The sequence below is a fragment of the Armigeres subalbatus genome, chromosome 3 (genome assembly GCF_024139115.2).
Source record: "Armigeres subalbatus isolate Guangzhou_Male chromosome 3, GZ_Asu_2, whole genome shotgun sequence".
NCBI lineage: Eukaryota > Metazoa > Arthropoda > Insecta > Diptera > Culicidae > Armigeres > Armigeres subalbatus.
Genome location: NC_085141.1, coordinates 299,861,858 through 299,876,279, shown reverse-complemented (window position 1 = coordinate 299,876,279; position 14,422 = coordinate 299,861,858). Strand labels below are relative to the sequence as shown.

At 44.0% G+C, this 14,422-nt stretch overlaps 1 protein-coding gene across 1 annotated transcript in view; it reads left to right on the top strand.

Annotated features, from left to right (window-relative positions):
* LOC134224959 (myosin-IIIb-like) overlaps window positions 1–14,422 on the top strand; it is a 411,175-nt gene that overhangs the window by 68,783 nt on the left and 327,970 nt on the right. Inside the window, exon 2 of the mRNA XM_062704650.1 lies at window positions 13,338–13,560. The gene's annotated coding sequence lies outside the window, so the exon portion shown is untranslated. The remainder of the gene's footprint in view (window positions 1–13,337; window positions 13,561–14,422) is intronic.

Genomic DNA, 14,422 nt, shown 5'->3' with positions numbered 1-14,422 from the left:
TCTTAAGTTCCATATATCCTATTTGCCAACATACCACCTTAAATACAAATACAAAACTTATATTAAGTATTAATTTTTGCAATTATCGAACTGTTCATCATGTCAAAAAGATAATTCACTGCAAAAACAGAGTGTGTGGAATAGAAATTAGTTCACATTTTTAAACATTATGGTAACAACAACAAATCTTCAATTATAACTAAAGTCCTGCTCCGTTTAAATTTCAAATCGGTGGTTATTTCATGTAATTCGTTTTCGTCCGTCACTCGGCGCATCGCATCGCATCTGTCTTGCCTGGAGGCGTAAATACCCATTTTGTACAGTTTATCACTTTTTTCGATGATCGTATGCCACCTGAGTGCTGCACACAGATTACTAATTTTGCACAAATACGTGCAATGTTCATCCAACCATTGCCCACCAATGCCGGAATTGCGATTTTTGTTTCTCTTTTGCTCGATTACCAAAAACATCTTGTTACCATTTGCCGTCGCATCTCAGTGTACCATCCTCGCCGTCCCATGCAACTGGGATTGCATTCGTATCTTATGCGAGATATGCGGACATGGTTGTCCGTCAATCCTGATGGGTGCTTCCCTAACTTCATTCCATCTATCCATGCGCAATAGTGCTGCTCTGGCTTGCGACGTGAACCAACTGCCAAACCGAAAGACATCATCGAGCGAAAGTCAAAAATAAAACCTGACTGACGAAAAGTCCGCCGAATGATTTCACTTTCATCCGACTCTAATTGTCACCAATTACTCCACTAGGTGGCATTAAACACCAAGCCGAGCTGCAGCTGGAGTGAGGAGAAGCGGGATGCGCTGCGGTGTGATTCGGGGCTCTTACAACAATTGTGCAAGTAGCGGGAAAACATGACACTGATCTGCAGCTTTGTCTCGTCGCCGTCATCAAGGTGGGATGTCCGAAACATTTCCCGTCGAAAATCGGACGTTGCAAAATAAAATGACCTTTTCGGTTGGTTCACCGGTTGTTGACTGCTGCTGTGCATAGGAAATCACATGTTGGAAGCGGTATAGCTGCTATTTCGTACGATACTGAAAATAGGAATTTGAAGTGCGATTGTGATGTGAATAATTGATATGTTCATGCGGTTGCGGGACATGAGAATTAAATAAAATCAGAGATTTCAGATACGGTCTTTCTAATATTTATCAGTTTAAAATTTATTCGAATTACTACTGGGCATTTTGAATAAACTATTCGACAATTAAGGTGCTATAAGTAGAACTCCGTGTTCATCGTTTTCTTCACTTCATGCATTTGATGAAAACTTACAATTCGTAACTCAGTATTTAGATTCAGTATTTAATTTAAACAAGTTCAAAATTAGATGATTCTCAAAGCCATTTAAGCTGCTTATTCAGATATTGTTAAAAAAGCATGCAGTATATCGGCAATCATAATTAAAAAACTCTCAGCAATATAATACCAGGAGATAGCGTACTTCGATCGATAGAAACACACCATTGCAAATGGTCTATGCCGGGTGTGGTCTCCATTGTTGATGATTTGTCAATGTGCGAGAAAATCAAACCAAATGAATAATTATTGCAGGTCAAATCGTTAATTGTCGTTGGTTGATCAATGAGTTTATCATTTGTTCGTTTTGCGATATGAGTGATGTTGGCGAGGTCACGTCCAGATCAATTCAATTCACGGTGCAATAAATGAAAATTATGATAGCCATTATTGCTGAAGTTTCCCGGCTGTAGGAAAACTATTGTAAATCATATGTATGTGCTTTGCTATTGATATACTGAACGTTGATCTTTTCGTAAAAAAATAATCCTATTGATGCACAGTTTTTTACCATTGCTCATCCAGTCACTAGTTTTATAAACGAGTAGAGATTCAACAGACCGGTCTATTGATCTGAAAACAAAATCGTTTACCCATTTATCGAAGTGTGTCAACACACTCTTCTTTCAATTTGTCAAACCAGCCGGTGCCATCTTCAACATGTAATGCAAACTGTTCATTTGGAAGCGAGACTGATTTGAAAAAATCCAACGAGCTTCCCATGAGCGCAGCATCATCGGGGATTCTTTTCACGTTGGAGTACTGTAGGCAAACATTTGGAAAACGTGTTTTTTTTCTCTCGTACTAGGAGTGAAGTAGGTGACACCACTTGTACAGATAAATGGTAGTTATCAAGTTACATACCTTCCCGAACCTGCTTCCCGCGCTGAGGATGGTAAAATGAGAACTGCATTGGTCCAGGTGTGCCGAGAAGTGAGTGTAGTTTTGTCTTTCTCGTTCACTAAGTGCACCAAAAGGCTACATCTATTTTAGCTCCAAAAACATTATTTTCATAGGAGGCCTGTAGATCTATATTTTTATATATCATTCGGCTCAGTTCGAAGAATTGAGGTTATGTCTGTGTGTGTGAAATGAAATGCGTTGTGGCGAAATGCGCTGTGAAGAAACTAGGGTAGATGTACTATTTTTCGCCATCTTGATAAAATAAATATATTTTAACAATCATACTCAGTAAGCATCCATACGATAACTAAAAATGTTCTTATTATAAATCATTGATTTCTGATGAAAAATGTAACTGAAAATAGTAGTCTATATACCAAGCCATTTTTTGTCCGATTGATGAACATGGCAAAATAAACACATGCCTGAAAACTGATCAAACCCTTAAGACTAATACACGTATACAATCTTAAGCATTGTTAATAAAATTCGTTTACTAATGTATAATATAAAATATGTAGTTCATGTTTTTGCCTTTCTCGTATACAAAGTATACGTAAAGGCTACACGTTCGCTCCCAAAACAAACTATTTTTAGAAGACTCGGAGACCCATAGTGTTATATACCGATCGACTCAACAGACATTCTGCTCAACAGATATCCTGGGTTGTCCAGGAAGTGCGGGGTTAGGGACCACCTCCAACAGCAAACGAGGGAGGCAGGACTGCATCCCCGACCCGCTAAATTGTGTCCATTGCAGTGCTGTAGTTGCGGGGGGTCGGGGTTAGTCGGCGACTAACAAGCTTTATATTTTGCTTCGAGTTAATTTTTATTTTCAAAATTATAATTAAAATTTTCTCAAAATGCTAGAGCAGTGTAACATTTATATTGTAACATTAGCTTACTTAATTTATGCAAGACGATGTGAAGCACTTTCCGTTGCCGGATATGATGTGATCCACAAAGAGGAATATTAAAATTATAGATGATTCCAAATGTTTACATACAGAATTTGATGAAAAAATCATATTTGAATACCACCCAAGCAGCACAGCTTGTTTCACTACTGAACATTCCACTGTGTTGCAACTATTTGGAAAGAAACAATCTTTGCGTATGTGCCATCAAATATAACTCTCTTGCAATCTAAAAAGCGCAAGAGGTGGAGCCTACGGAAACATCCTTCGATTACAGTAAAATTGCGATAATGTTGCGGAAAAAAATAAAATAAAAATAGAAAACTGGATTCGATTTATGGATCTTGTGATTGATAGTCCTTCACTCTACCACAGCACCATTCAACACTTCGAAGGGACTGCATGTTGACTCACGATAAAAACCATACGGTTATAAAGTTTTGTACTCGGGTTTTCTGTGACTCGATTTGCACCATTACCGGAAAAAAATGTGAGTTGTCAAAACGTAGAACGATGCTAAATTAAACACGAAGACACACTCAACTTGGTAAAAAATATGTAACTTGATGATTTTGTTTCGTGTTTGCAACATAAAGTGCAGTATTCTTTGGTTGTTTGTTTCCAAATGTCAAACACTTACTGCATTGCAATGTTAATGAAACATTGAACACAACTCGAACTGCATCAAGATGTCAGCAACTTTTTCGTGCTCTGATGTTTTCCAAAGCCTTTAATGAAACTGAATAGAAACAAGGTGCTTTTTGAAGATGTTGCGTGTGCTACTTGGGCAATCTGCGCATCAAAAATGCGTTCATAGTGCACATTTGACCAGGTTTAAGCGTATGGGTAAGCACCTTTGATCTTGGCCATCACGACACCCCCAGCGGAAGAGTGTACCACCTCTTGGACCAGATACCGTCCCGTTGTGCAAATAGCTGCCATCTTAAATCTGTTCGTCACCTAATTGACGACAGGAACGTTGCACGGGTCGAACAGGAGGACGACTGCCACATCAACTGCTAAACAGATGTACAGTGGTTAAAATTCAATTGTATTACTAGCACGGCTTCTTCTTGTTTGTCTCTCCGATAGGACACGAAGGTCCACCCAAAACGTGGTTGCAGCCTTGCTTTTTGTTGGCGCAGTTGAGGCACTTTGGTGCCTTATCGCATTCCTGCGCCTTGTGCTCTTCATCACCACAACGCACGATGACACAGGTTACTACGGTCTAGGTCCATACAGTCGTAGGACTTGTACCACGACTCTAAGCACGAATAGCACTTGTTCACTGATGGCGGCTGGAGTTTGCTTACTGGGCATACTGACCAGCTGATCTTCTACTACCATTCTCTACGCCTTTTTTTGGCTTCCGTGACTAATCTAAGGTAGGCTACCTGCGTGCCAGAGGTACCACCTCTTAGGCGTACAGAGGTCTGCTCAACCTCTGTGCCGCACTGCTCTCTGATGGCAGAGACGACGTCGTCCGCGTTCGTAACCTCGTCCAGTTGCTTGAACTGGAGGGTCACTTCCGCCCCCAACGACCTCACATTGACGTCGTCACCCAAGATCTCTTGGGCCAACTTGACGCTTCGCACGTCCTGACCTAGCACCGAAAGCTTTTCTGCCGCTCGCATCGATTCAAGGACTTCGGTGCACTTTTCCTTATCTATTTTCACCAACAAGGCCTCGTCTTTATCCTTTGTTTTCTTTGCAGGTCGAGACACGCTCGACTTTCGCTTTGCCCTACTGACCAGTTGCCATGGATTTTCGGTTCCTTGTGCCAATGTCACCGGCCGGCTGGCACCAATCTGTTTACCACAATAGATCAACTTAATGGTCGCAGTGGTTAAAATCCCAATAAAAAAATCCCAATCTGTTCCGTCCAGACAACGTTTAGCCTATATGGTCGCACGTCGTTTGGCTTTGCTCTGAGCGCCTTCGCCGGATTGCTGCCTTAGCTGTTTCGGGCCGGCCAATGAGGCCGTCAGGGCGAAATCAATCGCCTTTTGGGCCATAGTCGCTCTTCTTAGGAAGCAGAAAGCATCAGTTTGGTCACCTTTGTCGGCCTTCTCTCTTCCCACCACCCTGATAAATGCGTCCTGTTCTTGTCTTGCGACTCGGGCGAAGCATCCGAAGGTTCTGTTTCAGTTCCTTACTGATGTTCTGCCTTGCACTCGCGAACTCGATTATATTATCGAGATGATCGGCCTCCACCCACATCCAGTAGTCACTTGCCGAGCGTGTTTATAGGGCTATACCCCATCACTGCTGGGGAAACTCTGGGGCTATTAATTAATTATTAATTTTTGAATCACTCATTATCGTTAGGTAGAATTAATTTTTGAATCACTCATTATTGTTAGGCTCCCCTTGTGGCTGTCGTCGAATCCTACTGGAGTAGTCGCCCTCAAAGATCCCATAATTATCTTTGCATGCCTATCGGTATGCAAGGTGTTCATGCATTGGTTTACACCTACATGTTCAGAGCCAGTTCAGCGCAAGTCAGGAAACGGCATCTGAGCCTAATCCCACCCAGCAGCAAAAGCTTGGTGCCAGGATTAGACAGCGTGCCGCAAGGCTCACCACGAACGGGCGGAAGACAGGCTAGTCATTAGCCCACTCGCCGATTCAAGTCAGGGTCACACTACTAAAAGAGTTGAATGTCCGACTGCCAGCCTTCGCTTTCACAATATTACAAAATCCAATTACTAATACTGCGATATCTTGTCGTTAACACGCGGCCATAATGCCATAATCAGGACTTCACTGGTATTGATCCTGATGTGCCAATTGACACTCCATGGGCCCCTGCACCTAGGAGTATGGCAACTACAAAACATCCCCAACCCACCCTCTGATGTATTGCTCAATCTTTCAGTACCTGGGTCTTTATTTATAATTTGTGGTTGTAGATTTCATTTTGGTCATGGAAGGCGCTTTATGACGTTCTGACTTTCTGCGGAGTCCGAAAACCATTTTCAATTTTTTTTGTATTGGAGTTATTTTTTAGTGTGCGCCCCCTCTATTGCCTATGTGTGGTAACGCCCCCAATTTTTGCCGACTAACTAGCTTTTAGTTCACAACTACAGCACTGGTCCATTGCCACCAAGCCCATCTTCCCTTCGGTACAACCAGAAAGTAATGCTTCAAAGGGGGGCCAGCGCACAACGCACCCTCGAGGTTAGCTGGGTGTCCTTTCAACACCGAACATCGTGACTCACTTTTTAAGAAGAACTCCATGGTATCGTGCCAGCGCGTTGCCGGCTTTCCAGGTGGCCTTACCACGCCCTATGTCCTCGGAAGGTGGAAAGGGTCGACTTCGCGCCTGCTACCCTCTGCACGACTGGTATCAAGAATGATGATGCTGCGTGCACCCCAAATTGACCTCTCTGCGACAGGGTCTATTCGCCAACACACAGAGGGACTTGCCGACGCGGTGCCCACGCCTGCCCCAGCCTTGACGAGGACCTCTTTCCGTCCTCGGGCTCGGAACCCGCCCAGTTGACCGACGCCGCGAAAGCGACGATACATGTGGCAAGCATGTGGTCACTAGAGTGATACAAATTTTGACTTTTTTGCCCCACGATGCTTAAACGATTGCATTTTTCCATTTTAATAATCCTCCTAATTTTTTTTAGCAATTTTGGATGTAATTTGACTGTGCACACGTCATTTGAAGTTTGTATGGAAATTACTGTGAAAACTGATCCTTATGTGGAAGACCGTTCCGTGAGATGGCCCATGAACTATTTAAATATAATCAACACATTGGCTATATAGAATACTTCTCAAGCTGGAAGGCAGTTGTTATTGCGAAGCGATTTGTCGTTTGGAAGCAAAGTTGTGAATAAAACAAAAGTGCTCATTATTGATATTGATGTTATTCTTTTGCGTGTTAAATTGAATTTCCCACGATTCAATATTTCCTTAATAACTTTTCTTGCGAGCATCAAATCGTTTCGCAACAAAGACGGCCTGTTTCCTTGTAAAATTTCTTATGTTGCCGATGTACTCATATGTTTTTAGAGCTTAAAGGGAAGCGTTGGGGAACGGTTTTCCATGAAAGTTACTGTTTTCATAGCAATTTTCATACAAATTTCAAACTGCGCATGCTCACTCAATTTACATCCAAATCAGCTAAAAATTCAGGTGGGTTGATAAAAAGACAAATGCAATCTTTAAGTATCCGGGGGCAAAAAAGTCAAAATTTGAATCACTCTAGTGGTCACGCATTATGCGAAAACGTGCACGTGTTACGCCATTTCCTCTAAACCTGCGCACGGTGAGGCCAAGTGTTCAAACCGGTGTAGATACTGTCTGATGCAACCATGGCCTGTAAGGACCTGGGTCAGGTGGAAAGTGATTTCCCTATGGTGCTTCTCGACCCACGTACCTATCTCCGGTATCAACCTATGTGTCCATCTACCCTTAGTGAAACTGTTCCACGCACGCTGCCATTTGACCATTGAGGCCAACCTGACAGTCCTACGGATGCCTCTCGTGCCGCGCATTTCGAAGCACTCTATGTCTTCACCGATAACGATGTCAATAGGCATCATACCGGTGATGATGCAAAGTGCATCGTGCGACACGGTGCGGTACGCGCTCGCAACTCTTAGGCACATGAGCCTATATGTACTTTCTAACTTTGGTCTGTAGCAGTTAATACGCAGGGCCGTGCCCCAAGCTGGCCCCCCATACCTCAGTATGGACAGAGGGACTCTAGCCAGAAGCTGCGCTTGCTGGCATAAACCGCAGAGCTATTGGAAATCATCCGGGACAATGCCACTATAGCTGTGGAGCCACGCTTGCAGGCGTAATTGACGTGGCTACCAAAGGTGAGCTTATCGTCGATTATTACCCCCAAGAGTTTGATGGAGCGTTCAGAGTTGACCGCGCAGTTGCCTGCCCTTATCACCGCATGTTGCTCCGACTTTAGGTTGTTAACAACAACCACCTCAGACTTGTGGAGAGCCAGTTCTAGCTTCCTGGAACTCATCCACTCCTCCACAATTGCGATCGAGTGGGCTGCAGTCAACTTCGATCGATTCGCCGTAGACCTTCAGCGTGATATGCCAAACTAATTACTCGATAGACCATCCGCACCCTCCGTGCGTATCAACAACCTGTTGAGGATGATTTTCTCGAGCACCTTGCCCGCCGTATCAAGCAGGCATATTGGTCTTTATGCCGATGGATCCCCTGGTGGTTTTCCCGGCTTTGGCAATAGGACCAAGCTCTGCCTTTTCCATGCTTCAGGGAAGACTCCCTCGTCCAGGCATCTCTGCATGATCTGAACATCTCGGGAGCCTCAGCAATGACCGCCAAGGCCCGAGCAACACACATGTTGCAAATAAGTTTATATTTCTCATATACGACAAAATTCAGTCATATATGAGTTATTGCAACCAAATCGGTCTGAATTGTGCTGCTAGGGGGGTGGACTTTCCTAGGCATGGTGGCGTCGCATGAGTACTGTTACCAGCTGCTCGCCGTTCACACCGAGAGTATTGTGATTGCGGCAGAGCGCTTCCTTAAACTCCTCGTCGTCGAAGTACGATGTCTTCCACTTACGAGGGCTAGGCCTCACCCTTCTTCCGTCCGCTGAATGCTGGTCGTATAGTCTATACTGTAGCGAACCAGGTGGCCAGGTGGTCGCTGTGAGTGTAGCCATCATCTACCCTCCAGTTCAAACTACTCGTTTGGCCAGGGCTCCAGAACGTAACGTCGATAATCGACTCGGCCCCGTTCCAGCTGTAGGTACTTTTGGATCTGCCCCCGTTGATTCGTGGAACGGATTCCCCATTCCAAGGCCCAAGCGTTGAAGTCCCCCGCTATCACCACCGGCCTACGCCTCATCAAGTTAGCCGTCAAACAATCCAGCATACGACCGAACTGCTTGATCGACCATCGAGGAGGCGCATAGCAGCTACAGAAGAAGACCCCGTTGACTTTGGCAATGACGAAGCCCTCGTGTGTCGAAGACACCAACTCTTTGACTGGGTATTTCCCCGTTGTCCATATCGCCGCTATTTTAGACTCATCGGTGACACAATTACCGTTGCTGGCGGGTACCCGGTAAGGATCCGCTATGATGGCGATATCCGTCCCCCATTCAGCAACTGTCTGACACAGCAGTTGCTGGGCTGCATCACAGTGGTTCAGGTTTAGCTGCGTTATCTGCACTGTGATTTTGCAGCACGCCTAAACGCCGGGCACTTCGAACCCCCCATGGGGTGCTTGCTGTTCACAGCTTTGCTGGAACAAATCAAACAATTGGGAGGGTTCGTGCAGCATTGTGCCTTATGTCCCTCCAATCCGCTGCGTCGGCAGATCTTGCTTCTTTCAGGGCCTTTGCAGTCCTATGGCTTGTGCCCCGGGTTCCAGCATACTGCGGGTTGCTCGTATAGGCCCACATGACACACCGATCATCCCACCTTGGCGCTCGCTAACTGGTCTACCGTGGAGGCGTCCACTTCAGAGATCCGAACCAATGCTACCTGCGTCCCTGCCGGACCATTCCGTAGTCGAACGGCTGCGGTGGGCGTCTCCACTTAACACTGTCGCCGCAGTGCCGTGACGAGCTCTTCGACTTCGGTGATCTCGTCCAGGTATTTAACCCTTAGATTCACCTCCGTCGTGAGTGCCCTCACCTTGACCGTCTCGCCTAAGACGTACTCCGCCAACTTCTTGTAGGCGGCATCCTTTTGCGAGTCGCCCCGCTTCAGCTCGAGGATAATCTCGCCCATCCGGGTACGTCTTATTCGACGTACGTCGGGGCCAAGTTCACAGAGCTTGAAGTCACTCCTCATCCCCTTCAAGACGTCCGAGTACTTAGCCTCGTCCGTCTTGATGACTAGGGCATCGCCCCTAGAGCGATTGGCTCCTACCCTAGACTTCTTACTACCCTCATTCGCCTGGGCCTTCTTTTTGGCCCTTGACGTCTTCGGTTTCCACTTGTTCTTTACCAGAGCCCAGTAGGCGTCATCCCCCTCTATTTCCCTGGTCTGGGGCGGCTGATAGCTCTCTGTCTGCCGTAACCCCTTACCACCGTCTTTCCTGGGTGGACAGACCTTTCCAGGTCCTTCCTCCCCCGGTTTTGGAGGTACCCGGCCGGGGTTCAGCCTCCAAGCCCCACTAGCCTTGCTCGGGGTAGTAACTCTCCGCGTTTTGGAGCAGCCCCAGGGATCTCATCCCCTGGAGACTCTCTCCCCCGTTTTTGTATCTGCTCCGTTGGAGTAGTTACCCCCGACGTGCCCGCGGCTCAGCAGTTCGAGAGTGCCCATAATTCTAATCTAGGTCTCACTAGTCCAATTGAGGATCAGGTTACACGGAGCTTCGAAGACATTCTAAATCAAGAGAATGTTTTTGACCCTTCGTTGGGAACTTATTTGGATGAAGTGAGATCTATTACTAGAAAATTTAAAAATATGAAAGCTCCGGGTGATGATGGTATTTTCTACATACTTATCAAAAAACTCCCTGAGAGCTCTTTATCCTTTTTGGTTAATTTATTTAACAAATGTTTTCAATTGGCATACTTTCCAGATAGATGGAAAAACGCCAAAGTTGTTCCAATGTTTAAGCCGGACAAGAAACCATGCTTCTAGTTATCGCCCAATCAGTTTGCTTTCTTCAATAAGTTTCAATAAGAAAAGATTATTTTAAATAGAATGATGGTTCATATTAATGAGTATTCTATTTTTGTTGATGAGCAATTTGGTTTCCGCCATAAGCATTCAACCATTAAGAGTTACGAATTTAATACCACTCAAGAAATATGAAGGATATTCGAATGGAGTTGTTCTTCTTGATATAGAGAAAGCACTTGACAGTGTTTGGATAGATTGTAAAATTGATGAATTTCAATTTTCCTCTGTACATTATTAAACTGATCCAAAATTATTTATCAGATCGCTCACTGCAGGTAAACTATCAGAATTCCAAATCTGATAGATTACCTGTAAGAGCTGGTGTTCCCGGGTATACCCCGTTAGGCATAACTACGTTAGGCATAAAGACGTTAGGCATAATGGACGTTATGACGATATGACATAAAGAAGGCAGAATTATGCAAAACGTCCATTATGCCTAACGTACATTATGCCTAACGTCCATTATGCCTAACGTCTTTATGCCTAACGTACTTATGCCCACCGTACTTATGCCTACCGTACTTATGCATTACGTCGCGGACCCGGTGTTCCCCAAGGCAACATACTGGGGCCCATATTGTTAAACATTTTTGCTTCTGACATATCTGATTTACCACCAGGGTGTCAACAATAATGCTGTCCAATGAGCAGCTCGAAGTAGCTCGAAGTTGTTCCCGTCCTGCTCGTTCTTTCTTGTCAACAAATGGGCATGAGCAGGACAGGGAGAAACTTCGAGCTACTTCAAGCTCTCATTGGACAGCACTAATCTTCGTTTGCAGATGACACAGGTCTATCAGCCAAAGGGCGAAGCCTTCGTGTCACAAAAATGGAAAATTTCCCCGAATGCTTCCAAAACTCAGCTTATAATTTTCCCACATAGGCCGAGAGCTTCTTATTTCAAACCTTCTAACAGACATATTGTCACTATGAATGAAAAATAACTTTGAAAATCACATTGAAGGCATTCAAGCCAAATGTAACAAATATATTAAATGTCTATATCCACTTATAAACAGAAAATCAAAACTTTGTCTTAAGAACAAACTTTTGATTTACAAACAATTTTTTAGACCAGTCATGTTGTATGCTGCTCCCATATTGACTAGTTGCTGCAATACCAGAAAGAAGGCACTCCAGAGGATTCAAAATAAAATTTTGAAAATGATTATGAAGTTTCCTCCATGGTATAGTACCAATGAACTTCATAGAATTTTGAATATTGAGACATTGCATCAAATGTCCAATAAAATAATTTACAATTTTAGACTGTTAGAGCGTACGTTCACCAAGAAGGTGCGGCTCCAACAGCGTCTGTTCTGGCATACAGCGGCTGAGTATGAAATGCTGTTTCCCGGAAGCTATACCTAAGATATACTGCAGCCCCACCCCCGTGTATAGGGAACCTACGGTTCCCGAAACATCAATTTGTTCGAGAATCCGACATGATTTTACGGAATGATATGTACGTTTTAACCCTAGTCCAGCAGGGTAAATTGCCACAACTTGCCAATGAAGCACGCCGCATGAAGCTTGAGATCCTGAGACTGAGTGAAGTTTGTTGGCCAAACTTTGGAGAGCACAGAATGCCGTCGGGACAAATTCTGCTATACTTTGGTATACGATGTGAACACGGTCCCCGGAATCGTGGAGTTCGATTCCTACTATTAAGCGCCCAGGCACACCCTGCCTGATAAATGAAAGGATAAATCGTTGCCAGATTTAGGACACGGGTCCGGAACCTTACTATAATCCAATGTTATGCGCCAACCAATGCCAATGTTGCCGATCTACAATGGGGACTTCAATGCGAAAATCAGATCCGACAACTCGTGTCATGAGCCTATCGTAAGACGCCATGGTCTTAGAGAAATGAGCGAAAACGGAGAGCTGTTCGCAGAATTCTGTGGTTGTGGTGTTTGTAAACTAGAAATACTGGAAAGCCGATTTTTTTGGCGGTCTAATGTTTGTGAAAAAGCTGAATATTCCAGCTTCAGATATTTATCTGGTTGAAAAATTAACTCTTCGCTTCAAATTTAAATATTTTTCCGCCCCGGAGATAGGCACGTGAAAGCGAAAGCATTTTACACGATAATTTCCTACAACCCACAGGGGAAACTATTTTCGCAAATTTACACCTGTCGGCTATATTTGTGTACCTACCCATATTGTGCCGGAGTCCACAGACAATGCATGCATAATTGAGGTTTCTCCGGCTGCAGGCGCCTGCTGCATGTCATTCACACTTTTACCCGATTTCGTCGCGCAATTTTGCTCTTCACAGCGACCGACGCAGCATAATGCCGCAAAAAGCAAACAAAATAGGACCACGACCGACCGTCGTCGTCTTCGCATCGTCATCGTTGTAAACCGGAACGAACCATGTTCCGCCCGATTTTGAACGACATTGACATTGACTTTTTATGCGGTACGCAAACATCGTCGTGAACGGTGGTGTTGGGATTTATTTTTTCCTCGATTAATTAACCTTAAGAGCCAACTCTACATTCATTGTACTTTTTCTCGATTCTTTTTTCAGACGGTGTTGTTCCTCGCTTGAAACTTGGTTCCGAACAAGTCAAACGGTACGGTACTTGATGGTGCGTTGCTAACATGACTCATTCGGAACTTGGCACAAGCTCGCTACAGCTGGAACCGGTTTCCATGGGTACGAATTAAGCGCGTTGCCGGTGCTGGAGGAGAGGCGAGAAAAGGAAGAGACTGCCGAGAAAACCGTAGGTCGAGGGAGACCTTGACTGAAGGTAAGTTGGAGAAATTTTGCCTGCTTGGTGGAAGCAGGGTCAATAGTTTGGTGGCTAGGGTTGTTCAGAATCCGTTCTCTGGGATCAATTAGCTTAATTTCAGCATTTCAGAGGCATTTTCTACGATGGTTACCCGCGCACAGTCTGGTATCATAGTTGATGAGAGTAGATTGAAAGCATATTTTGTTGTTAGCATTGAATTGGATTTATTATGATCATTTTGTCCGATTTCACATTAAGCTTTAATTTTGGATAACATAACGTGAGGTATTGTATATCATGGTGTAATGAAACCAACATTGCAACATTACATTGGTGCATTTCATGCAGGACAAGAAGTGGTGATTACCTTAAATCCACTAAAGATTATTATCATATATTATCACCAAATTATGATTTTGATTTCGTTCTGATGTAACGTTTTTTCTGGTTGATAGTAATGTTACCTTGATCAAAATCTAACATCAATATGAGGAAAAATATCTAAGCTATTTTGGTGGGATGTCTTCAACTGTCTAAGACGAGTTTAGTACTTTATATTTAATTCCACCATGTTTTGTTATCTTTACAGATACGCATTTCGATCACCATCTTCAATGTCTCGTACTTGTCGAGTCAAGTACGAGACACTGAAGACAGCCTCACAGTTGAGGTCGAAATTCGTATCTGAAAAGATAACAAAACGTAGTGGAATTGAATGGAAAGTACTAAACTCGTCTTAGATAGATAAAAATGAGTATAATACATATTTTGATGTTATCAAATTGAAGATTGAACCCGTTGAAGCTTATTTAGTTGAATGAAATTGTAACTTCATATCCAGTGTTTCGTAAGACACTGAAGATTGAGTCAAATATTAAAC